Below are 27157 nucleotides of genomic sequence, written 5' to 3'. Positions count from 1 at the left end.
CACGGTGTACCCGAGACAGTGCACGGTGTATCCGACACAGTGCACGGTGTACCCGACACAGTGCACGGTGTACCCGACACAGTGCACGGTGTATCCGACACAGTGCACGGTGTACCCAAGACAGTGCACGGTGTATCCGACACAGTGCACGGTGTACCCGACACAGTGCACGGTGTACCCGACACAGTGCACGGTGTACCCGACACAGTGCACGGTGTATCCGACACAGTGCACGGTGTACCCAAGACAGTGCACGGTGTACCCGACACAGTGCACGGTGTACCCGACACAGTGCACGGTGTACCCGACACAGTGCACGGTGTATCCGACACAGTGCACGGTGTACCCGACACAGTGCACGGTGCATTAACGGAGCACTGTTTTGCGTCAGGCATTATTAGGTTCAGGAATTCTGCTGCTGTTGTTGCTTGTGTTGTTGCTGCTGCTGCTGTTGTTGCTTGTGTTGTTGCTGCTGCTGCTGTTGTTGCTTGTGTTGTTGCTGCTGCTGCTGTTGTTGCTTGTGTTGTTGCTGCTGCTGCTGTTGTTGCTTGTGTTGTTGCTGCTGCTGCTGTTGTTGCTTGTGTTGTTGCTGCTGCTGCTGTTGTTGCTTGTGTTGTTGCTGCTGCTGCTGTTGTTGCTTGTGTTGTTGCTGCTGCTGCTGTTGTTGCTTGTGTTGTTGCTGCTGCTGCTGTTGTTGCTTGTGTTGTTGCTGCTGCTGCTGTTGTTGCTTGTGTTGTTGCTGCTGCTGCTGTTGTTGCTTGTGTTGTTGCTGCTGCTGCTGTTGTTGCTTGTGTTGTTGCTGCTGCTGCTGTTGTTGCTTGTGTTGTTGCTGCTGCTGCTGTTGTTGCTTGTGTTGTTGCTGCTGCTGCTGTTGTTGCTTGTGTTGTTGCTGCTGCTGCTGTTGTTGCTTGTGTTGTTGCTGCTGCTGCTGTTGTTGCTTGTGTTGTTGCTGCTGCTGCTGTTGTTGCTTGTGTTGTTGCTGCTGCTGCTGTTGTTGCTTGTGTTGTTGCTGCTGCTGCTGTTGTTGCTTGTGTTGTTGCTGCTGCTGCTGTTGTTGCTTGTGTTGTTGCTGCTGCTGCTGTTGTTGCTTGTGTTGTTGCTGCTGCTGCTGTTGTTGCTTGTGTTGTTGCTGCTGCTGCTGTTGTTGCTTGTGTTGTTGCTGCTGCTGCTGTTGTTGCTTGTGTTGTTGCTGCTGCTGCTGTTGTTGCTTGTGTTGTTGCTGCTGCTGCTGTTGTTGCTTGTGTTGTTGCTGCTGCTGCTGTTGTTGCTTGTGTTGTTGCTGCTGCTGCTGTTGTTGCTTGTGTTGTTGCTGCTGCTCTTGTTGCTGCTGTTACTGTTATTACTGATGTTGCTGTTGTTGCTGCTAATGCTGTTGTTGCTGCTGCTGCTGCTGCTGCTGCTGCTGCTGCTGCTGCTGCTGCTGCTGCTGCCGCTGCCGCTGCCGCCGCTGCCGCCGCCGCCGCCGCCCCCAGAATTCTGGTCTTAGGTATGACTTACAAACACTATGATACCTTCACAGCGTTGCTCTGCCTTAGCCAGTCACTGAGGCCTGGCAATAACCCATCCTGCTACCTGTAGGATGCTATCATACTCTGCGTGCAAGACACTGTCATGTCTTACGTGTAAAACGCTAACATGTCCTGGATACGTCCTGCGTGTAAGGTACCAACATGACCTGCGTGTAACATACTGCCAAACCTACACACGAAAATCACTCCCTATGAAAGCAGAAGACTCGGCAGGAGATGCCACATTCCCCCGATGAAAAGCAGAGGCGCCACGAGTACACTGAGAGAGAACACAATAAGTGCCCGGGGCCCAAGACTGTTCAATTGCTTTCCGACATACAAAACGGGGATTACCAATAGACCCCTGGCTGTCTTCAAGAAGGCACTGGACAGGCACCTAAAGTCAGTACTTGACCAACCGGGCTGTGGTTCGTACGTCAGCTTGCGTGCGGCCAGCAGTAACAGCCTGGCTGATCAGACACTGATGCATCATGAGGCCTGGTTTCAGACCGGGCCGCGGGGGCGTTACCCCCCCGAAACCCTCTACAGGTAATGACCTGTGTGTAAGATTCTAACATGACCTGTGTGTAACGTACTAACATGACCTGCATGTAAGATACTAACATGACCTGCATGTAAGATACTAACATGACCTGCATATAAGATATTAACATGACCTGTGTGTAACACTAACATGACCTGCATAAGATACTACCATGACCTCTGTGTAAGATACTACCATGACCTGTGTGTAAGATACTACAATGACCTGTGTTTAAGATACTAACATGACCTGTGTGTAAGATATTAACATGACCTGTGTGTAACACTAACATGACCTGTGTGTAAGATACTACCATGACCTGTGTGTAAGATACTACCATGACCTGTGTTTAAGATACTAACATGACCTGTGTGTAAGATATTAACATGACCTGTGTGTAACACTAACATGACCTGTGTGTAAGATACTACCATGACCTGTGTTTAAGATACTAACATGACCTGTGTGTAACACTAACATGACCTGTGTGTAAGATACTACCATGACCTGTGTTTAAGATACTAACATGACCTGTGTGTAACACTAACATGACCTGTGTGTAACACTAACATGACCTGTGTGTAAGATACTACCATGACCTGTGTTTAAGATACTAACATGACCTGTGTGTAACACTAACATGACCTGTGTGTAAGATACTACCATGACCTGTGTTTAAGATATTAACATGACCTGTGTGTAACACTAACATGACCTGTGTGTAAGATACTACCATGACCTGTGTTTAAAATACTAACATGACCTGTGTGTAACACTAACATGACCTGTGTGTAAGATACTACCATGACCTGTGTTTAAGATATTAACATGACCTGTGTGTAACACTAACATGACCTGTGTGTAAGATACTACCATGACCTGTGTTTAAGATATTAACATGACCTGTGTGTAACACTAACATGACCTGTGTGTAAGATACTACCATGACCTGTGTTTAAGATATTAACATAACCTGTGTGTAACACTAACATGACCTGTGTGTAAGATACTACCATGACCTGTGTTTAAGATACTAACATGACCTGTGTGTAACACTAACATGACCTGTGTGTAACACTACCATGACCTGTGTGTAAGATACTACCATGACCTGTGTGTAAGATACTACCATGACCTGTGTTTAAGATACTAACATGACCTGTGTGTAACACTAACATGACCTGTGTTTAAGATACTAACATGACCTGTGTGTAAGATATTAACATGACCTGTGTGTAACACTAACATGACCTGTGTGTAAGATACTACCATGACCTGTGTGTATGATACTACCATGACCTGTGTGTAAGATATTAACATGACCTGTGTGTAACACTAACATGACCTGTGTGTAAGATACTACCATGACCTGTGTGTAAGATACTACCATGACCTGTGTGTAAGATACTACCATGACCTGTGTGTAAGATACTACCATGACCTGTGTGTAACACTAACATGACCTGTGTGTAAGATACTACCATGACCTGTGTTTAAGATACTAACATGACCTGTGTGTAAGATATTAACATGACCTGTGTGTAACACTAACATGACCTGTGTGTAAGATACTACCATGACCTGTGTTTAAGATACTAACATGACCTGTGTGTAAGATATTAACATGACCTGTGTGTAACACTAACATGACCTGTGTGTAAGATACTACCATGACCTGTGTGTAAGATACTACCATGACCTGTGTGTAAGATACTACCATGACCTGTGTGTATGAAATTCCTCTTTATGCTCCATATGCTAATATATCAGGAACATTTGGTTTGTGTGTGTGTGTTTGGGTGGGTGGGTAGACGGGTTGGTAGGTGTAAGTGTGTGCACTCGCGTGCTGGAGTGCGTGTAATCGCTAGCGTTTAGGTGGTTCGAGTCCTGGTTCCTTAACCCATGCCACTCTACCGTGCTCCTACCACATTTTCATCTCTTTAACTTTCTAATGAACCTGTGGCTTCATCTTTCTGTTCGTCCATGACTCTCACATGTTCAACAGTGTTTCCTTGTGGATGTGCATTGGCACGATATTGACACATGATAAGACACAATTATGTGGAACCTTCACTTACGACGTTTCGCCCAAGCAATGGACTTGATCAGGTCAGTAACTGAAAAGATTATAAATGTTAAATTATATGGTGATTCCGACAGATTAATGAAGTCACTCCTAGCGAAACGTTTCCTTTAGTATATACCCTGACCTATACACATGCGTCCTTTACCACAGCAATAAATAAACCTGTTAAGACTGAGAAAATATATAGTGCAGTAGTGGATAGGCAGAAGGTTCAGCTAAATTGTTCAGCTAAACTGTACCTCACCATCCCGCTCTGAAGGCTGGTGAGATATGATGAGTGAAGATCCAGTTAGTATTCTTCTGATGGTGTAGTCCTCCTTGGAAATTAGTAGTGCACTGTTCCAGTTCATTAAGTGGTTGTGAGATTTACAATGAATTACACAGGAATTATAAATGTTGTCAGTTTCATTATGTTGCTGGTCTAAAATTTCCGCGTTGATTTTGAAAGTTGGTATAAGGGAAGGTGTCTATTCCTGCATGTTGATGGTGTCCTGGATGACAGTACAGATAGTAGTGGCTATGTTGAGTTTGCTGTAATATCTTGGAGATGTGTTTCACAGTGGATCTGTTGGAGAGGATTGCGTATCTCATTTCAGTTGCGTCAGGTCTGGGTGAGTTTATGACGTAGGATTTAGGAAGTTTGGTTATGTCGTCTGCAGTCCCAGACGAAATATCGAGGGCAGTGAAGTTTAGTGAAGATTTATTAGAGAAAGGGGAATTCTTCAAGAAATTCGAAATTTCAGATCCAGAGAGCTCTTAGGAAAAAACTTTTGGGCCACCAAATTTGGTGGTGGTGTCAGGGTGCGAGAGAAGATGCAAAAGATCGCTTTGCTTGGTGAGTTTCTAATAAACCTCGACAGGAAGCTTATTGTTAGACTGGCAAAGTTAAACATCTAGAAAAGTAAGTCTATTATTAATTTCTTTATCAAATATATATTAATATGGGCTAGATTTGCTTTATAAGGCAGAGAAGTCAAAGGAGAATGTCATCCACGTAGCAAAGTTCAGTGATGGAGAGGAGATGGTGGCTGAAAAACGTTCAGCTTCAAAATACTCTATTTTCAGGCTTGCTAGAACTACACTTAAAGGAGAACTTGTAGGTAAGCCGAAGATCTCTCGGAAGAACATCAGTGGAGAAATAGTTGAAAATGAAGTAGAGGTGACAGGAACAGGTAAATCAACAAACATACCAACCGGTAAATCAAGGGAGACGTGGATAGGTAAATCAAGGGAGACATTAATTTTCTGGTGGTTACCTTGATGAAGGTTATGTCTAGGCAGGAGAGTTGCTGCTTCCTTGTGTTATGATGGGAGGGTGTTTACCTACAATGTCTAAAAATAGTGATTACACTCTCATCGTATATACACACTGAGATATACACACTGAAATATACACACTGAGGTATACACACTGAGATATACACACTGAGATGTACACACTGAAATATACACACTGAGGTATACACACTGAGATATACACACTGAGATGTACACACTGAAATATACACACTGAGGTATACACACTGAGATATACACACTGAGATGTACACACTGAGATGTACACACTGAAATATACACACTGAAATATACACACTGAGGTATACACACTGAGATATACACACTGAGATGTACACACTGAGATATACACACTGAGATGTACACACTGAGATGTACACACTGAGATGTACACATTGAGATATACACACTGAGATATACACACTGAGATATATACACAGATATATACACTGAGGTATACACACTGAGATATACACACTGAGATGTACACACTGAGATATACACACTGAGATGTACACACTGAGATGTACACACTGAGATGTACACATTGAGATATACACACTGAGATATACACACTGATATATACACACTGAGATATACAAACTGAGGTATACACACTGAGATATACACACTGAGATATACACACTGATATATACACACTGAGATATACAAACTGAGGTATACACACTGAGATATACACACTGAGATATACACACTGAGATATACACACTGAGATATACACACTGAGATATACACACTGAGATATACACACTGAGATATACACACTGAGATATACAAACTGAGGTATACACACTGAGATATATACACTGAGATATACACACTGAGATATACACACTGAGATATACACACTGAGATATACACACTGAGATATACACACTGAGATATACACACTGAGATATACACACTGAGATATACACACTGAGATATATACACTGAGATATACACACTGAGATATACACACTGAGATATACACACTGAGATATACACACTGAGATATACACACTGAGATATACACACTGAGATATACAAACTGAGGTATACACACTGAGATATACACACTGAGATATACACACTGAGATATACACACTGAGATATACAAACTGAGGTATACACACTGAGATATACACACTGAGATATACACACTGAGATATACACACTGAGATATACACACTGAGATATACACACTGAGATATACACACTGAGATATACACACTGAGATATACACACTGAGATATACACACTGAGATATACGCACTGAGATATACACACTGAGATATACAAACTGAGGTATACACACTGAGATATACACACTGAGGTATACACACTGAGATATACACACTGAGATATACACACTGAGATATACACACTGAGATATACACACTGAGATATACACACTGAGATATACACACTGAGATATACACACTGAGATATACACACTGAGATATACACACTGAGGTATACACACTGAGATATACACACTGAGGTATACACACTGAGATATACACACTGAGATATACACACTGAGATATACACACTGAGATATACACACTGAGATATACACACTGAGATATACACACTGAGATATACACACTGAGATATACAAACTGAGGTATACACACTGAGATATACACACTGAGGTATACACACTGAGATATACACACTGAGATATACACACTGAGATATACACACTGAGATATACACACTGAGATATACACACTGAGATATACACACTGAGATATACACACTGAGATATACACACTGAGATATACACACTGAGATATACAAACTGAGGTATACACACTGAGATATACACACTGAGGTATACACACTGAGATATACAGACTGAGATATACACACTGAGATATACACACTGAGATATACACACTGAGATATACACACTGAGATATACACACTGAGATATACAAACTGAGGTATACACACTGAGATATACACACTGAGGTATACACACTGAGATATACACACTGAGATATACACACTGAGATATACACACTGAGATATACACACTGAGATATACACACTGAGATATACACACTGAGATATACACACTGAGATATACACACTGAGATATACACACTGAGATATACACACCTCCCGTCATATTGTCAAGATCTTGCAAATATTTTCGGTGTAATTGATCAACAATTCAGAAAGCGTCACCGAACTATCAGAAACCTCTAAAATAACAAACTCCTTTTCAATAATACGAAAAAAAAAAATTGGGAAAATTTTCACAGCGTAAAAAACTCATCACAGTTCTTCACTCTGGGTCATACATCGTCATTCATTAACAAAAACAGGCTCGTGTATCGCAGTTTTTGACCAGCGCCCGAAAAATATTGTCCCCTCGCATGTTGCTCGTAAAAAAAAAAAAAACAGCTCTGCAGGCTGGGATAATTCCAGGCCTCTCGAAAATCACAAAAATTGTTCCATAAATCAAGAGCAACCTAAGTTTTACCTGCAATAATTACTGCCAACCTTCCCCCCCATCCCTGCTATCCTCCTCCTGCTACCCCCATCCCTGCTATCCTCCTCCTGCTACCCCCATCCCTGTTATCCTCCTCCTGCTACCCCCATCCCTGTTATCCTCCTCCTGCTACCCCCATCCCTGTTATCCTCCTCCTGCTACCCCCATCCCTGTTATCCTCCTCCTGCTACCCCCATCCCTGTTATCCTCCTCCTGCTACCCCCATCCCTGTTATCCTCCTCCTGCTACCCCCATCCCTGTTATCCTCCTCCTGCTACCCCCATCCCTGTTATCCTCCTCCTGCTACCCCCATCCTTGTTATCCTCCTCCTGCTACCCCCATCCCTGTTATCCTCCTCCTGCTACCCCCATCCCTGCTATCCTCCTCCTGCTACCCCCATCCCTGTTATCCTCCTCCTGCTACCCCCAACCCTGCTATCCTCCTCCTGCTACCCCCATCCCTGTTATCCTCCTCCTGCTACCCCCATCCCTGTTATCCTCCTCCTGCTACCCCCATCCCTGTTATCCTCCTCCTGCTACCCCCATCCCTGTTATCCTCCTCCTGCTACCCCCAACCTTGTTATCCTCCTCCTGCTACCCCCATCCCTGTTATCCTCCTCCTGCTACCCCCATCCCTGTTATCCTCCTCCTGCTACCCCCATCCTTGTTATCCTCCTCCTGCTACCCCCATCCCTGTTATCCTCCTCCTGCTACCCCCCATCCTTGTTATCCTCCTCCTGCTACCCCCATCCCTGTTATCCTCCTCCTGCTACCCCCATCCCTGTTATCCTCCTCCTGCTACCCCCATCCCTGTTATCCTCCTCCTGCTACCCCCATCCCTGTTATCCTCCTCCTGCTACCCCCATCCCTGTTATCCTCCTCCTGCTACCCCCATCCCTGTTATCCTCCTCCTGCTACCCCCATCCCTGTTATCCTCCTCCTGCTACCCCCATCCCTGTTATCCTCCTCCTGCTACCCCCATCCCTGTTATCCTCCTCCTGCTACCCCCATCCCTGTTATCCTCCTCCTGCTACCCCCATCCCTGTTATCCTCCTCCTGCTACCCCCATCCCTGTTATCCTCCTCCTGCTACCCCCATCCCTGTTATCCTCCTCCTGCTACCCCCATCCCTGTTATCCTCCTCCTGCTACCCCCATCCCTGTTATCCTCCTCCTGCTACCCCCATCCCTGTTATCCTCCTCCTGCTACCCCCATCCCTGTTATCCTCCTCCTGCTACCCCCATCCCTGTTATCCTCCTCCTGCTACCCCCATCCCTGTTATCCTCCTCCTGCTACCCCCATCCCTGTTATCCTCCTCCTGCTACCCCCATCCCTGTTATCCTCCTCCTGCTACCCCCATCCCTGTTATCGTCCTCCTGCTACCCCTATCCCTGTTATCCTCTTGCTACCCCCATCCCCGTTATCCTCCTCCTGCTACCCCCATCCCTGTTATCCTCCTCCTGCTACCCCCATCCCTGTTATCCTCCTGCTACCCCCATCCCTGTTATCCTCCTCCTGCTACCCCCATCCCTGTTATCCTCCTCCTGCTACCCACATCCCTGTTATCCTCCTCCTGCTACCCCCATCCCTGTTATTCTCCTCCTGCTACCCCATCCCTGTTATCCTCCTCCTGCTACCCCCATCCCTGTTATCCTCCTCCTGCTACCCCATCCCTGTTATCCTCCTCCTGCTACCCCCATCCCTGTTATCCTCCTCCTGCTACCCCCATCCCTGTTATCCTCCTCCTGCTACCCCCATCCCTGTTATCCTCCTCCTGCTACCCCCATCCCTGTTATCCTCCTCCTGCTACCCCCATCCCTGTTATCCTCCTCCTGCTACCCCTATCCCTGTTATCCTCTTGCTACCCCCATCCCCGTTATCCTCCTCCTGCTACCCCCATCCCTGTTATCCTCCTCCTGCTACCCCCATCCCTGTTATCCTCCTCCTGCTACCCCCATCCCTGTTATCCTCCTGCTACCCCCATCCCTGTTATCCTCCTCCTGCTACCCCCATCCCTGTTATCCTCCTCCTGCTACCCCCATCCCTGTTATCCTCCTCCTGCTACCCCCATCCCTGTTATCCTCCTCCTGCTACCCCCATCCCTGTTATCCTCCTCCTGCTACCCCCATCCCTGTTATCCTCCTCCTGCTACCCCTATCCCTGTTATCCTCCTCCTGCTATCCCCATCCCTGTTATCCTCCTCCTGCTACCCCCATCCCTGTTATCCTCCTCCTGCTACCCCCATCCCTGTTATCCTCCTCCTGCTACCCCCATCCCTGTTATCCTCCTCCTGCTACCCCCATCCCTGTTATCCTCCTCCTGCTACCCCCATCCTTGTTATCCTCCTCCTGCTACCCCCATCCCTGTTATCCTCCTCCTGCTACCCCCATCCCTGTTATCCTCCTCCTGCTACCCCCATCCCTGTTATCCTCCTCCTGCTACCCCCATCCCTGTTATCCTCCTCCTGCTACCCCCAACCCTGTTATCCTCCTCCTGCTACCCCCATCCCTGTTATCCTCCTCCTGCTACCCCCAACCCTGTTATCCTCCTCCTGCTACCCCCATCCCTGTTATCCTCCTGCTACCCCCATCCCTGTTATCCTCCTCCTGCTACCCCCATCCCTGTTATCCTCCTGCTACCCCCATCCCTGTTATCCTCCTGCTGTTATCCCTCCCTGCTACCCCCTCTGTTCCTTCCTCCCCCTCCCTCCCCCCTAACACAGGAGGTGGCAGGTGCTCTGAGGGTCCAGTTTGCTCAACATACATTACAAAGTCTTAGTGGAATTATACAGTATTATTATTATTATTATTATTATTATTATTAGTAGTAGTAGTAGTAGTAGTAGTAGTAGTAGTAGTAGTATATTCACACTTAATATTATTTTTTTGATTTTCACTATTATTATTATTATTATTATTACTATTAATATTATTATTACTATTATTATTATTATTATTACTATTATTACTATTATTATTAAAAAATAATGATGGGTGGAACACTCCGGTACTGGCTTCTCCCTTCCTCGGATCAAACCTCTCTCTTAATCACCGGCGCTTTAAGACCCCTGCGATTTTAGCGCTTCCCCGTCAAAATAAATAATAATAAATACAATAATAATGATAATAAAAAGAAGAATGGGGAAGTAAATGTAAACACTGAGGAAACTAAGTCAACTTTGTCTGTTTACCTAGCAGTAAATAGGTACCTCGTTGGCAGTCAGATTGCCCCTGCTGCCCCCGTTTACCTAGCAGTAAACAGGTACCTGGGTGGTACTTTATATACACTTGCTGCGCCTACATCTGTAGATAGTAGGTTGGTAGACAGCAACCACCCAGGGAGGTACTACGATCTTGTGGTAGTAGGTTGGTAGACAGCAACCACCCAGGGAGGTAGTACCATACTGTGGTAGTAGGTTGGTAGACAGCAACCACCCAGGAAGGTACTACCATACTGTGGTAGTAGGTTGGTAGACAACAACCACCCAGGGAGGTAGTACCATACTGTGGTAGTAGGTTGGTAGACAGCAACCACCCAGGAAGGTACTACCATACTGTGGTAGTAGGTTGGTAGACAGCAACCACCCAGGGAGGTAGTACCATACTGTGGTAGTAGGTTGGTAGACAGCAACAACCCAGGAAGGTACTACCATACTGTGGTAGTAGGTTGGTAGACAGCAACCACCCAGGGAGGTAGTACCATACTGTGGTAGTAGGTTGGTAGACAGCAACCACCCAGGGAGGTACTACCATACTGTGGTAGTAGGTTGGTAGACAGCAACCACCCAGGGAGGTACTACCATACTGTGGTAGTAGGTTGGTAGACAGCAACCACCCAGGGAGGTACTACCATACTGCGGTAGTAGGTTGGTAGACAGCAACCACCCAGGGAGGTACTACCATACTGTGGTAGTAGGTTGGTAGACAGCAACCACCCAGGGAGGTACTACCATCCTGTGGTAGTAGGTTGGTAGACAGCAACCACCCAGGAAGGTACTACCATACTGTGGTAGTAGGTTGGTAGACAGCAACCACCCAGGGAGGTAGTACCATACTGTGGTAGTAGGTTGGTAGACAGCAACCACCCAGGGAGGTACTACCATCCTGTGGTAGTAGGTTGCTAGACAGCAACCACCCAGGAAGGTACTACCATACTGTGGTAGTAGGTTGGTAAACAACAACCACCCAGGAAGGTACTACCATACTGTGGTAGTAGGTTGGTAGACAGCAACCACCCAGGAAGGTACTACCATACTGTGGTAGTAGGTTGGTAGACAACAACCACCCAGGGAGGTACTACCATCCTGTGGTAGTAGGTTGGTAAACAACAACCAGGAAGGTACTACCATACTGTGGTAGTAGGTTGGTAGACAGCAACCACCCAGGAAGGTACTACCATACTGTGGTAGTAGGTTGGTAGACAACAACCACCCAGGGAGGTACTACCATACTGTGGTAGTAGGTTGGTAGACAGCAACCACCCAGGGAGGTACTACCATCCTGTCAAGTGAGTGTAAAACGAAAGCCTATAATTGTTTTACATGATGGTAGGATTGCTGGTGTCCATTTGTCTGTCTACTTCTACTTACACTCGGGTCACTACACATGTACACGTTTTTGTATGCACACTCATCTGAGTTTTCTTTGATTTTATCTTAATTCTTATTGTTATTGCTTTTCTTTTTATATCCATGGGGAAGTGGAATAAGAATCTTTCCTCCGTAAGTCATGCGTCTTGTAAAAGTTAACTAAAATGCCGGAAGCAATGGGCTAGTAACTCCTTTCCCCACATAACCTACTAAAAAGAAAAAGAAAACTGTCAAAGTGGAATGTTTTGGCCCACAATGAGGCGGGCCAAAACAACACGGGTTCGAGCCCCCGGCTAGTCGCAGTAGTTACAATAATATATTATATATATAAGTTACAATAATATATATATATATATATATATATATATATATATATATATATATATATATATATATATATATATATATATATACTATAAACTTAGATTAACTCGTAATAATCGATTGCAAATGAATAAACAGAGATGGACGGGAAGCTGGAACCCCACACTCTGATACTGAGAGAGAGAGAGAGGAGGAAGATCGGGGGGGAAGGTTCGAGTACTGAAGCTTCAAGAGGATGAGACGATGTCTCCCCTCACTACAATACATCATCACTCCCACACTATCACACTCCCACACTATCACACTCCCACACTATCACACTCCCACACTATCACACTCCCACACTATCACACTCCCACACTATCACACTCCCACACTATCACACTCCCACACTATCACACTCCCACACTATCACACTCCCACACTATCACACTCCCACACTATCACACTCCCAGACTATCACACTCCCAGACTATCACACTCCCACACTATCACACTCCCACACTATCACACTCCCAGACTATCACACTCCCAAACTATCACACTCCCAAACTATCACACTCTCATACAATCATACTATCACACTCCCATACTATCACACTCCCACACTATCACACTCCCACACTATCACACTCCCACACTATCACACTCCCACACTATCACACTCCCAAACTATCACACTCTCATACAATCATACTATCACACTCCCACACTATCACACTCCCACACTATCACACTCCCAGACTATCACACTCCCAAACTATCACACTCTCATACAATCATACTATCACACTCCCACACTATCACACTCATACAATCATACTATCACACTCCCACACTATCACACTCCCACACTATCACACTCCCAGACTATCACACTCCCAAACTATCACACTCTCATACAATCACACTCCCACACTATCACACTCCCACACTATCACACTCCCACACTATCACACTCCCACACTATCACACTCCCAAACTATCACACTCTCATACAATCATACTATCACACTCCCACACTATTACACTCCCACACTATCACACTCCCACACTATCACACTCCCACACTATCACACTCCCAAACTATCACACTCTCATACAATCATACTATCACACTCCCATACTATCACACTCCCACACTATCACACTCCCACACTATCACACTCCCACACTATCACACTCCCAAACTGTCACACTCTCATACAATCATACTATCACACTCCCACACTATCACACTCCCACACTATCACACTCCCAGACTATCACACTCCCAAACTATCACACTCTCATACAATCATACTATCGCACTCCCATACTATCACACTCCCACATTATCACACTCCCACACTATCACACTTCCACACTATCATACTCCCACACTATCACACTCCCACACTCATACACTATCACACTCCTACACTATCACACTCCAACACTATCACACTCCCAAACTATCACACTTCTACACTATCACACTCCCATACAATCATACTATCACACTCCCACACTATCACACTCCCACACTATCACACTCCCACACTATCACACTCCCACACTATCACAATCCCACACTGTCACACTCCCACACTATCACACTCCCAAACTATCACACTCTCATACAATCATACTATCACACTCCCATACTATCACACTCCCACATTATCACACTCCCACACTATCACACTTCCACACTATCACACTCCCACACTATCACACTCCCAAACTATCACACTCTCATACAATCATACTATCACACTCCCATACTATCACACTCCCACATTATCACACTCCCACACTATCACACTCCCATACTATCACACTCCCACACTATCACACTCCCAAACTATCACACTCTCATACAATCATACTATCACACTCCCATACTATCACACTCCCACATTATCACACTCCCACACTATCACACTCCCATACTATCACACTCCCACACTATCACACTCCCACACTATCACACTCCCATACAATCATACTATCACATTCGCATACTATCACACTCCCACACTATCACACTCCCACACTATCACACTCCCAAACTATCACACTCTCATACTATCACACTCCCATACTATCACACTCCCACATTATCACACTCCCACACTATCACACTTCCACACTATCACACTCCCACACTATCACACTTCCACACTCATACACTATCACACTCCTACACTATCACACTCCCACACTATCACACTCCCAAACTATCACACTCCTACACTATCACACTCCCATACAATCATACTATCACACTCCCACACTATCACACTTCCACACTATCACACTTCCACACTATCACACTCCCACACTATCACACTCCCACACTCATACACTATCACACTCATACACTATCACACTCCTACACTATCACACTCCCACACTCCCAAACTATCACACTCTCATACTATCACACTCCCATACTATCACACTCCCACATTATCACACTCCCACACTATCACACTTCCACACTATCACACTCCCACACTATCACACTTCCACACTCATACACTATCACACTCCTACACTATCACACTCCCACACTATCACACTCCCAAACTATCACACTCCTACACTATCACACTCCCATACAATCATACTATCACACTCCCACACTATCACACTTCCACACTATCACACTTCCACACTATCACACTTCCACACTATCACACTCCCACACTATCACACTCCCACACTCATACACTATCACACTCATACACTATCACACTCCCACAAAATCACACTCCCACACCATCACACTCCCACACTGTCACACTCCCACACTATCACGCCATCACACTCCCACACTATCACACTCCCACACTATCACGCCATCACACTCCCACACTATCACACTCCCACACTGTCACACTCCCACACTATCACGCCATCACACTCCCACACTATCACACTCCCACACTATCACGCCATCACACTCCCACACTATCACACTCCCACACTATTACACTCCCATACTCCCACTCCCACACACCCTCCCACCAAAATACTCATTATCATATGAAAAATATTATCTTTCCTGAAAGGTATACTTGTTTCCTGGGTTTGAAGCCTATCGACCGCTCGAGGGTTATTAAGGGTGACTCTCACCATTATAATCACTTTCTAACCCAAACTCTGGAATCTCTTTCCTAAGAAACACAAACACTGAACTACGCAAAAACACACCAGGAGTCTACCAGATCGTAGCTCAATTGCTAGCGCACTCACCTCACACAGTGAAGTCCGTGGTTTGATTCCTGGTACGGTTGGAAACATTAGGACGTGTCTTTTCAAAGGCACCTGCTGTCCTTGTTTGCCTAGCAGTAAAATAGGTGCTTGGGTGTTAGTCGACTGGTATGGGTCGCATCCTGGGAACAAAACTTACCTAATTTGCGGGAAATGCTCTGCATAACAAGGAGCTTTCTATATAGTAGTATTTTATTTATGTCAGCTAGGACTGTATACCTTGTACATGTACTTGTAGAAATAAAGATATTATTGTAGATACCATGCAAAGATTGTAACCAAGTTTACACTGGACAGACAGGCCGAATACTACCTACGAGAATAACTGAACACCAGAGGGCAGCACGTTATGAACGGGAAAGTTCAGCCGTTTTCCAACATGTCAGCAGCAACAGTCACAATATTAAGTGGGAAGCTACCACTATCAAACACAAATAACATCAGACAGGCGATATTACATTTCTTCTGTTAATATCCTCCATCTCTATAGCCAAATATCTCTTATCATACCTCTATAATTCTTTACAGTTTTTCTGTTATGATAATATTCGTCTATAACAAAACGTCTATAATTTTCCGCCTACAGTTTCTTATAATTTAAAGTCAACAATTTCGTACAATTTCGTTTTTACCATTTTTGTGTATAGCCACAGGGATATAATTCTTGTGTATAGCCACAGGGATATAATTCTTGTGTATAGCCACAGGGATATAATTCTTGTGTATAGCCACAGGGATATAATTCTTGGGTATAACCACAGGGATATAATTCCACGTCTGTAATTCTGTACGTTTCTCCTTTTATAACTTCTATCATTTGCACACGCGCTTACATAATTCGAAGTCGACCACTGGGCACAGTTCTCATTGATTATTGCATTTCAGTGTTTGTCTGAATTGTGTCCAGATGTCATACAGGCAACAGTAGTGAAAAAATAACAGAGTTCTGAACACGATTACGCTCGGGGCAAAGTGTTGCTGAAGGTCTGCAAAGAACACAACGCTCTCTCAATTAAGGTTGTTGACTAACTTGTTGTGTTTTCTCCTCCGGTTTATATATATATATATAATTTCCATGTTTTTGCTTAATTAAGAATCCCCGAAGGAAGACCTTCAAGTGGTTGCCAGAACTGTTTTTTCTTCCGCGTTTTCTTCCTCTTGAGTTTTCGGGTTTCTCTCACTCATAACACTAGAAGTTCTTGTGAAATTTTCAACTGCGGTGTACGGTAGCCAGGGTCAGATTTCACGAGCAATTAGCATGTACAGGCGCCCTGTGACCGAAGTTGAGGAATCCATTTCCAGGATTCTGGAATGGCTTTGATAACTTCCAGAACCCTCAATGACTGAGTTTCAAACGTTCAAAAAAGGTGCTTATTTTATGTGCAAAATACTGTAAATTAGTGTGAAATATTGTTTCCTGTTTAATCACAGATTGACATTCTAGTGGCCAGGCTTAGACTCAGTTACAAGAACTTCTGGCTGTTTGGCAGACACCTGGAGAATACCTGGAGGGGGTTTCGGGGGTCGACGCCCCCGTGGCTCGGTCCGTGACCAGATACACAGATGATCAAAATACTGTGTGCTTAATTATCCACTTATTGAGATATACAGATAGTATAATAACCCATGTGACATGTCAATTTATCTTATTAATGAAAATAAGATACCAGATATATTAAACTAATTTCATAAATGTTCTTGTAACAGATAAGTGAATTGTAGTTATAATTCCTGATGTACTTCTGTTAGACCTGGTTCATAGGTCTTTTGTGTATTTATATGCTCTTGCGCTACTATCCACAGGATAGATATGGGGTGCACAATAAACTAGCCACTACCATTCACAGGATAGATATGGGGTGTACAATAAACTAGCCACTACTATTCACAGGATAGATATGGGGTGTACAATAAACTAGCCACTACCATTCACAGGATAGATATGGGGTGTACAATAAACTAGCCACTACCATTCACAGGATAGATATGGGGTGTACAATAAACTAGCCACTACCATCCACAGGATAGATATGGGGTGTACAATAAACTAGCCACTACCATCCACAGGATAGATATGGGGTGTACCATAAACTAGCCACTACCATCCACAGGATAGATATGGGGTGTACAATAAACTAGCCACTACCATCCACAGGATAGATATGGGGTGTACCATAAACTAGCCACTACCATTCACAGGATAGATATGGGGTGTACAATAAACTAGCCACTACCATCCACAGGATAGATATGGGGTGTACCATAAACTAGCCACTACCATCCACAGGGTAGATATGGGGTGTACAATAAACTAGCCACTACCATCCACAGGATAGATATGGGGTGTACAATAAACTAGTCACTACCATCCACAGGATAGATATGGGGTGTACCATAAACTAGCCACTACCATCCACAGGATAGATATGGGGTGTACAATAAACTAGCCACTACCATCCACAGGATAGATATGGGGTGTACCATAAACTAGCCACTACCATCCACAGGATAGATATGGGGTGTACAATAAACTAGCCACTACCATCCACAGGATAGATATGGGGTGTACAATAAACTAGTCACTACCATCCACAGGATAGATATGGGGTGTACCATAAACTAGCCACTACCATCCACAGGATAGATATGGGGTGTACAATAAACTAGCCACTACCATCCACAGGATAGATATGGGGTGTACCATAAACTAGCCACTACCATCCACAGGATAGATATGGGGTGTACCATAAACTAGCCACTACCATCCACAGGATAGATATGGGGTGTACAATAAACTAGCCACTACCATCCACAGGATAGATATGGGGTGTACCATAAACTAGCCACTACCATCCACAGGATAGATATGGGGTGTACCATAAACTAGCCACTACCATCCACAGGATAGATATGGGGTGTACAATAAACTAGCCACTACCATCCACAGGATAGATATGGGGTGTACCATAAACTAGCCACTACCATTCACAGGATAGATATGGGGTGTACAATAAACTAGCCACTTCCATCCACAGGATAGATATGGGGTGTACAATAAACTAGCCACTACCATCCACAGGATAGATATGGGGTGTACAATAAACTAGCCACTACCATCCACAGGATAGATATGGGGTGTACAATAAACTAGCCACTACCATCCACAGGATAGATATGGGTGTACAATAAACTAGCCACTACCATCCACAGGATAGATATGGGGTGTACAATAAACTGGCCACTACCATCCACAGGATAGATATGGGGTGTACAATAAACTGGCCACTACCATCCACAGGATAGATATGGGTGTACAATAAACTAGCCACTTCCATCCACAGGATAGATATGGGGTGTACCATAAACTAGCCACTACCATCGGCAAAAACAATCAATCATTTAATCACGTTAAATATATTTAAATCTTCCTCTTTTGATTGGTTTCAGTATTTAATAACTGATGCAGCTGGCGGCCAGGATAATGTCCATCCAGCTTAGTTTGCGTGCGCCCAAATTTATCAATACACTCAAATTTTTCATAAAACTTGGAAATCACTGAAATCCGTGCAATAACTGGAGAATGCCTCTTCCGATCGGCTTCAAATTTTCAGCCCTGGTGTTTTTCCCAGAATATAAGGTGCACATTGTTACACTGGTCTATAAATGTTGAACTGTTTTATGCTAATGAGGAAAAAGGCATTTCACTTATTTTTTTCCTGTGACGCTGAAAACGAATATAAACATGACAATATTTTGATTAAAGAAAATTGTAAGTATTTTTTTCAACAATTGCGTATCGTGGCTATGGGAAATTGGGAGGCAAAATGAGGAAAAATTTTTGGTCAATTCCTTGACAGCAGTTTAAAATTGGTCACCCACATAGAACACAGTGAGCATCCTCTCTAAGATTACGTAAATATATACCTCAGAGAGCATTATTTACATTGGAGGGTTGAGTCAGAAGTGTTTTCTCTGTACAATTTCTTAACCTCTCCTTCCTTCCCAGCTCAGAAGAGCAGCCGGCTGGTGCATGAAAGCTCTGGCTGCGACACGTCACGCTGGCTTAGCGCTGGTGACTTGGCTGCTTTATAGTTGAAAAAAAATCATGTTAAGCGCTAAATCCATGTGGATCATTCAGCGCAAGAGGTTGGTGGAGGCCTCCGTCTGCTGAGCGCGAAGCATGCGCACTGACTGTTAGTATTCAACTAGGAAGAGCAATGCTAACACCAGGAAGCAGCAGCAGCACTACCCAGAATAGCATCCACACATGAAGTTACATCCATTTTTTTTTTCATACATTGTGCCAGTTTGTAATTTTAATCTTCATTTCCTTATTCAGTTGCCCAAAATTAGTGTTGGTGGACTCCGTCAGTCCCAGTTTACACATTTTATTGATAAGTAAGACACATGTGCAACAGTTAGGTATCTTTATTCCGAAACGTTTCGCCTACACAGTAGGTTTCTTCCGTCGAGTACAGGGGCAGGAGAAGCAGTAGAGATGTAGAGACGATGTAATTAGTCCATACCCCTTGAAGACGTAGTTTCGAGGTGGTCAGTCCCTCAGCCTGGAGAAGAGTCCAGCTTCATACTTTGAAACATTGTACCATAGTCTGGAACATTGTACCATAGTCTGGAACATTGTTCCATTATCTGGAATATTGTTTCATAGTCTGGAACAATGTTCCAGACTATGGAGCTGGACTATTCTCTAGGCTGATGGACTGACCACCTCAAAACAACGTATTCAAGGGCGAGGAACTAATTACATTATCTCTAGTACTTCTGCTGCCTCAGTACTCGACTGAAGAAGCCTACTGTGTAGGCGAAACGTTTCTGGATAATAATACCTAAGTGTTGCACATGTGTATTATCAACTTTTCGGTATTGTATACCATTATCATATTCACAAAGTTTATTTAAGTAAATAGTGATATCAATTTCTATTCAATAAATATTAAAATATCGTCTCATGGCTTCAAAATATAAAGGCTGATACATTCCATAAGGAAGAACACAGCCTACAAGTTTAGGCTCTTTAGGATCAAATTTAAAATTCTTGATGAAAATTATAAAAAAAAATCTTGGCATCATGGGATCCTTAGTAATTACTAAAGAATGTATTGTCTTATAGGCCTCAAATTCTCATTATTGATGGGCTTTATTTACAGAAATCTCGGGATTTTTTTTTTTACCCTGAGAGTCTTAATTATTATACTGTGAATTTTATTAAATAAATTCATGTTTATTTAATAAATGGTCTACCTCAAACATTTAAGATACGGTGGAAATAAAACGAAAGCCGTTTTTAATTGAATTTAGGCTTTCTAATTGACAATTTACTATTCTACAGATTTTTTATATCAAATTGTAAGGCTTTTGACAGAATTTAGGCTTTCTATATGCCAATTTACAATTCTATAGATTTTTTGGTCAAACTGGAAGCATTTTTGATAGAATTTAGGATTTCTACATTTCAGTTTGCAATTCTATAGATTTTTTTTATCAAATTGGACTTAAAAATGCAAAATAAAATTGTTTCTTGTGACATGACTGGAGAATGTCTCTTGTGGTCAGAAAAAATCATAATAGTGTTTGACTCCACAGCCTAGGTCAGGGTACCGGAGAAAATCCCCCCAAATGGGATAAAATTGAAAATCTCGGGGATAATAAAGGCTCCATAAGCATAGAAATAAAACTGCACAAAAATTTATTTATTTTTCCCTTTATTATTTCTGTTTTATTTTTTTTTTAGTTTTTTAACGCGTATAATACATACTTCTCAGTTTGTATGACTGTATTCTACATACAAATGGAGTCAATAAACTGTTTTGAATTTGAATGCTCCTTGGATTCTTTGAACTGTCAAGCCTACTGGGGAATTTCGCTCTACACAAATTTACTTTGGGGTAATACCCCCAGAGAAGTTCGCCGACCTCTGCTCTATTGCGTTATCCTGGAGGCTACATTTATGTAATATAATTTTATGTGCACACTGCCTCTGCAACCCTCAAGACCATAGTAAAATAATATGTACTCAAAAATTAAATAAAACCTAGTAACTTTCAGCATCTTGTCAGAGAGTTTTGTGTCAATATTGACAGTAAAGTAAAAGGACACAAGTGCAACTAATGTGACATTTATTGTGGCAACGTTTCGCTCTCCAGGAGCTTTATCAAGCCATTGATAAAGCTCCTGGAGAGCGAAACGTTGCCACAATAAATGTCACATTAGTTGCACTTGTGTCCTTTTACTTTACATATTGTCGGTAATTCTACCAACTTTATTACAATATTGACAGTGTTAATGAGCCAAGTTTAAGGAGAAGTTAGAGAATTAATGACTACACACTCGTTCAATGTCTGTTAATATGTCTCTCTCTCTAGCCAGCAAATTTTCTCGTTACAAAAATATATGAGACCAACTCCTTCCCCGAAATTTTTCACCGATTAGTCAGTCTTCCTCAGATTATTAGTTAATCCAGGAACCTGAGTAGAAATTTTCACATTACAATATAGTATGTCCTGGAAGCTCCCAGTCCATTACAGTTCTATAACTCTAAATTCAAATCTGTTTACAACAGTCTAAACAATGTTCAGTCCTCTAATCTGCCAGTTAACTGCAATCACAACAAGATGCAATTAGGAATCTGTGGCTTTTTCTTTGAAAAATCGGCGGGATATCATTGACTTCACGCTTTGGAGAAGACGTCATTGACTTCACACTCTGGAGAAGACATCAATTTCACGCTCTAGAAAAACATCAATGACTTCACGCTCTGGAGAAGACTTTATTGACTTCACGCTCTGGAAAAGGCATTGTCTTCACGAGGGTAACTGAGGGAAGACGCAGGTGTTAGCACCATCACTGTTGGGTCAAGAGGAGCTCGCGTTGTGAGCCCCTCACCGCTGATGTGAGCCCCTCACCACTGATGTGAGCCCCTCACCACTGATGTGAGCCCCTTACCACTGATGTGAGCCCCTCACCACTGATGTGAGCCCCTCACCACTGATGTGAGCTCCTCACCACTAATGTGAGCTCCTCACCACTGATATGAACCCCTCACCACTAATGTGAGCTCCTCACCACTGATGTGAGCCCCTCACCACTGATGTGAGCCCCTCACCACTAATGTGAACTCCTCACCACTTAAGTGAGCCCCTTACCACCGAAACTAAAATCTTCTAGGCATCGATCCAGGTTTCAATCTGAAGCCAGTGTTAACTAGGGGAACGGTACTCCGTGGCCTGGTGGTTAAAGCTCTCGCTTAACAAGGCGAGGGTCTGGGCTCAATTCCCAGTGAGGGTAGAAATATTGGGCGAGTTTCTTTACACCAGTTGTCTATCTTCCCCATCAGTAAAATGGGTACCTGGGTGTTAGTCGACTGGTGTGGGTCGCATCCTGGGGAAAATCTGGCCTGGTGGCTAAAGCTCCCGCTTCACACACGGAGGGCCCGGGTTCGATTCCCGACGGGTGGAAACATTTCGACACGTTTCCTTACACCTGTTGTCCTGTTCACCTAGCAGCAAATAGGTACCTGGGTGTTAGTCGACTGGTGTGGGTCGCATCCTGGGGGACAAGATTAAGGACCCCAATGGAAATAAGTTAGACAGTCCTCGATGACGCACTGACTTTCTTGGGTTATCCTGGGTGGCTAACCCTCCGGGGTTAAAAATCCGAACGAAATCTCTCTCTCTCTAACTGCTCAGCATAACAAGCGGCTTTCTATATAGTAGTATGTCATTGATGTCAGCTAGGACTGTATACCTTGTATATGTACTTGTAGAAATAAAGATGCTATTATTATATTATTATTATTAGTAGTAGTATTAGTATTAGTATTAGTATTAGTATTAGGGACTGACTGATTACCTCAAATTCCTCATCTTCCACCGTTCTTCTCTGTATTGGACTGAAGAAGTCACAAGTGTCTCATTCGTAAATTTGTTGGTTTTCTAAACCATTTATATATGCAGCAAGTCCAGTGGCCCATGCTAGCCAGAAAGCCTACTGGCCTATGCCAGGCAGGTCCACTTCACTCCTACCACTGCAGTAGGCCTACTGACCCATACAAGAAAAAGAAACAGTCGTCTCTCCAACACTGAAGTATCCACCACTGCCTCTATCATAGTCAAGGCGGCAGCGCTGGATACTTGACCACGTGTCTCTTTTTTTACAGAGAAAAATTTTACAGGCTAAGAGCTGTTATCCTACGTCAGCTCATTTTAAAGCCCAGCTCTATCTAAGGTACATCACCACCACCCAGGATGCCACCCACAACAATCGATTTACACCCAGGTACTTACTGCTAGGTGAACAGGGACAGCAGGTGAAAGGAAACATGCCCGACGTTTCCACCCGGCCGGGAATCAAACCACGAACACTAGGTATGCGAGCTGGGCGCGCTACCAACAAAGCCACGGGACACCCCATCTTGTAAAACTACTCAAAGACGTGTTAGGTAAAACGACACATGTGCAACTAATGTGACATTTTATTGTAGCAACGTTTCGGTCTCCAAGAGCCTTGCCAAGCTTCTGGAGAACAAAAACGTTGCATTAAAATGTCATATTGCAACAACAACAACCAAATATACGTGGGAGAAACATCCAGGGACCTCCGAACATGCGTTTCTGAACACCAATACGCCAGAACAATGAACAACGCGAAGAACGCCAGTGTTGAACACACAGTATCCCACAATCGTTTAATTACACAGACGCACGACTCATCGGCCAGGAGGAAGACGCCCACAGACGCACGACTCATCGCCCAGGAGGAAGACGCCCACAGACGCACGACTCATCGCCCAGGAGGAAGACGCCCACAGACGCACGACTAATCGCCCAGGAGGAAGACGCCCACAGACGCACGACTCATCGCCCAGGAGGAAGACGCCCACAGACGCACGACTAATCGCCCAGGAGGAAGACGGTCACAGACGCACAATCCTCAAAATCAACCATTTCAACCTGAACAACGAATTTTAGACCATATCCGAACTTGTACATGTATGGTATACAATACCGACAAGATGGAAAATTAGACACATGTGTAATGTCTAAGTATCTTTATTGTAGACTTTTCGCCATCCAATGGCTTTATCAATATATATTCATATACATAATTGGAAGACAGTACAACTACGTACAAAAGATGAGGTAATGAGTCCCACAGCCTGTTAGCTGGTGAAGAGTAGCGTAGTCTTGAAGACTACGCTACTCTTCACTGTACGCCAAGGCTGAGGGACAGATTATTTCATCTTTTCTATTCCTGTCAGACAGCAATATGGCGGCAGTATATAAGCGGTAGTTTTCTTCCCTGTGCTTCAGACTCTTCAAGACTACAGTGCTCTCAACACCAACTCCAAGTCTGAGGTACTGTTTAACTCATCTTTTGTATATAGTTGTACTGTCTTCCAATTATGTTCTTGAATTTCTATTGATAAAGCCACTGGATGGCGAAATGTCTACAGTAGATACCTAGATGCTGCACATGTGTCTAATTTTCATCTTGTCGGTATTGTATACCATTCATATATAACAGACAGCAATGTACTGGGATCTTGATACAGGGAATTCTACGTTTGTCTAACCTATATTCACCACTTGTGGAGGGTGACTCCTTCCCCGGCTGCTTCCCCTCGCCTGTCTGCAGTATATAAGTCGTGCATATATTGTGTCAGCACACACCCCCGAGGAATCTCCCAAGTCGTTCTGGCACTCGGGCTGCCGCCTGAGTGGCTTTGAGAGTTGAAAGCTTCATACCAGCGAGAACACCGGCCCAGACATCACTTGAACCCAAGACGTCCTTGGGTTCAAGGACGTCTTGGGCACAGTGCGTCGACGACGATTGTTGCTAACTGTTACACCACTTGTACTGAAGATAGTTCACAGTGCCCTTGTCATAGGGCTTTCCCCGCCATAGGGCTGCAAACGGCACTCCGCTTGACACGAATGATCAGTGTGCTTCCACCATAGGACTGTAAATAGTAAATCACTTGTAGAAACACCGACACTCCTTTGGGAGCCACTGCCAGGTCACTACATGGAGAAGACCCGAGTCAAGACCCGTCCTGACAAACTTACAAGAACATAAACAAGCATATGTTATATTTTTATCAAGAGTGTTGGACTGAAGACATCGATTTAAGGCTGAGGGACTGATTATTTCAAATTCCTTCTCGTCTTCCGCCATTCATCTCTGTACTGGACTGAGGGAGTCACTGGTTGGAGAAACGTTTCCGCTAGGTAGGTCCTTCTCAAATCCAACCTCTGCTTAGCTTTATATTTGTCCAACCTGTCACTGTCGACCCTAAGACAGCTTCAACATTCTTCATCTGACTCGTCACGTCCCTACGCTCACTATATACACATGTCCTGTCTCTCCTGGTTGATCTGTTTCTGACTCAATAAAGCCAGCTATGTGGGCGAAACGTTGTCAATAATCACATTATATTGCATTTGTCCTCAACCTCATCCCATATATACTTTCCACCTAATACTTCCCATCCTTTCCCTCTCCGACTTCCCTTCATAATCCTCATTCTCCTTATTCTTCTCATCTTCCCTATCCAGCTCTATTCTTCTCTTCATTCTCCTATTCTTCATAGTCCCAATCCTTCATATGCTGCCTATCATCTCTATCCTTTCTCTCATCCTACAAAACTTTGGATTCTGCGTCTATCTCTTCACGATCTTCTCTCCTTCTCCTCCCCATTTTCTACTCTTCTCTCTCAATCCTTCCACCACCACTCTCTTCCTACTTCCTCCTCCTCTTCCTCGTTCACAAAGTTAGCTCTGTGCTCACACTTGTGCAAAATGACTTCCAACGTTGATAAATGTAAACCAAAGCATCTTAAATACAGTAATTAAATTAAATATTGCCCACTAGATGAAAGCTGTGTTAGGTAAAAGGTCCCAAGCGCTTCACTGTTTAGGTGTGAGCAGTAGTGGTAACACTGTCTAGGTGTGAGCAGCAGTGCTAACGCTGTCTAGGTGTGAGCAGCAGTGCTAACACTGTCTAGGTGTGAGCAGCAGTGCTAGCACT

The sequence above is a fragment of the Cherax quadricarinatus genome, chromosome 47, assembly GCF_038502225.1.
Source record: "Cherax quadricarinatus isolate ZL_2023a chromosome 47, ASM3850222v1, whole genome shotgun sequence".
Classification (NCBI taxonomy): Eukaryota; Metazoa; Arthropoda; class Malacostraca; order Decapoda; family Parastacidae; genus Cherax; species Cherax quadricarinatus.
Note: the sequence above shows the minus strand (reverse complement) of the source record.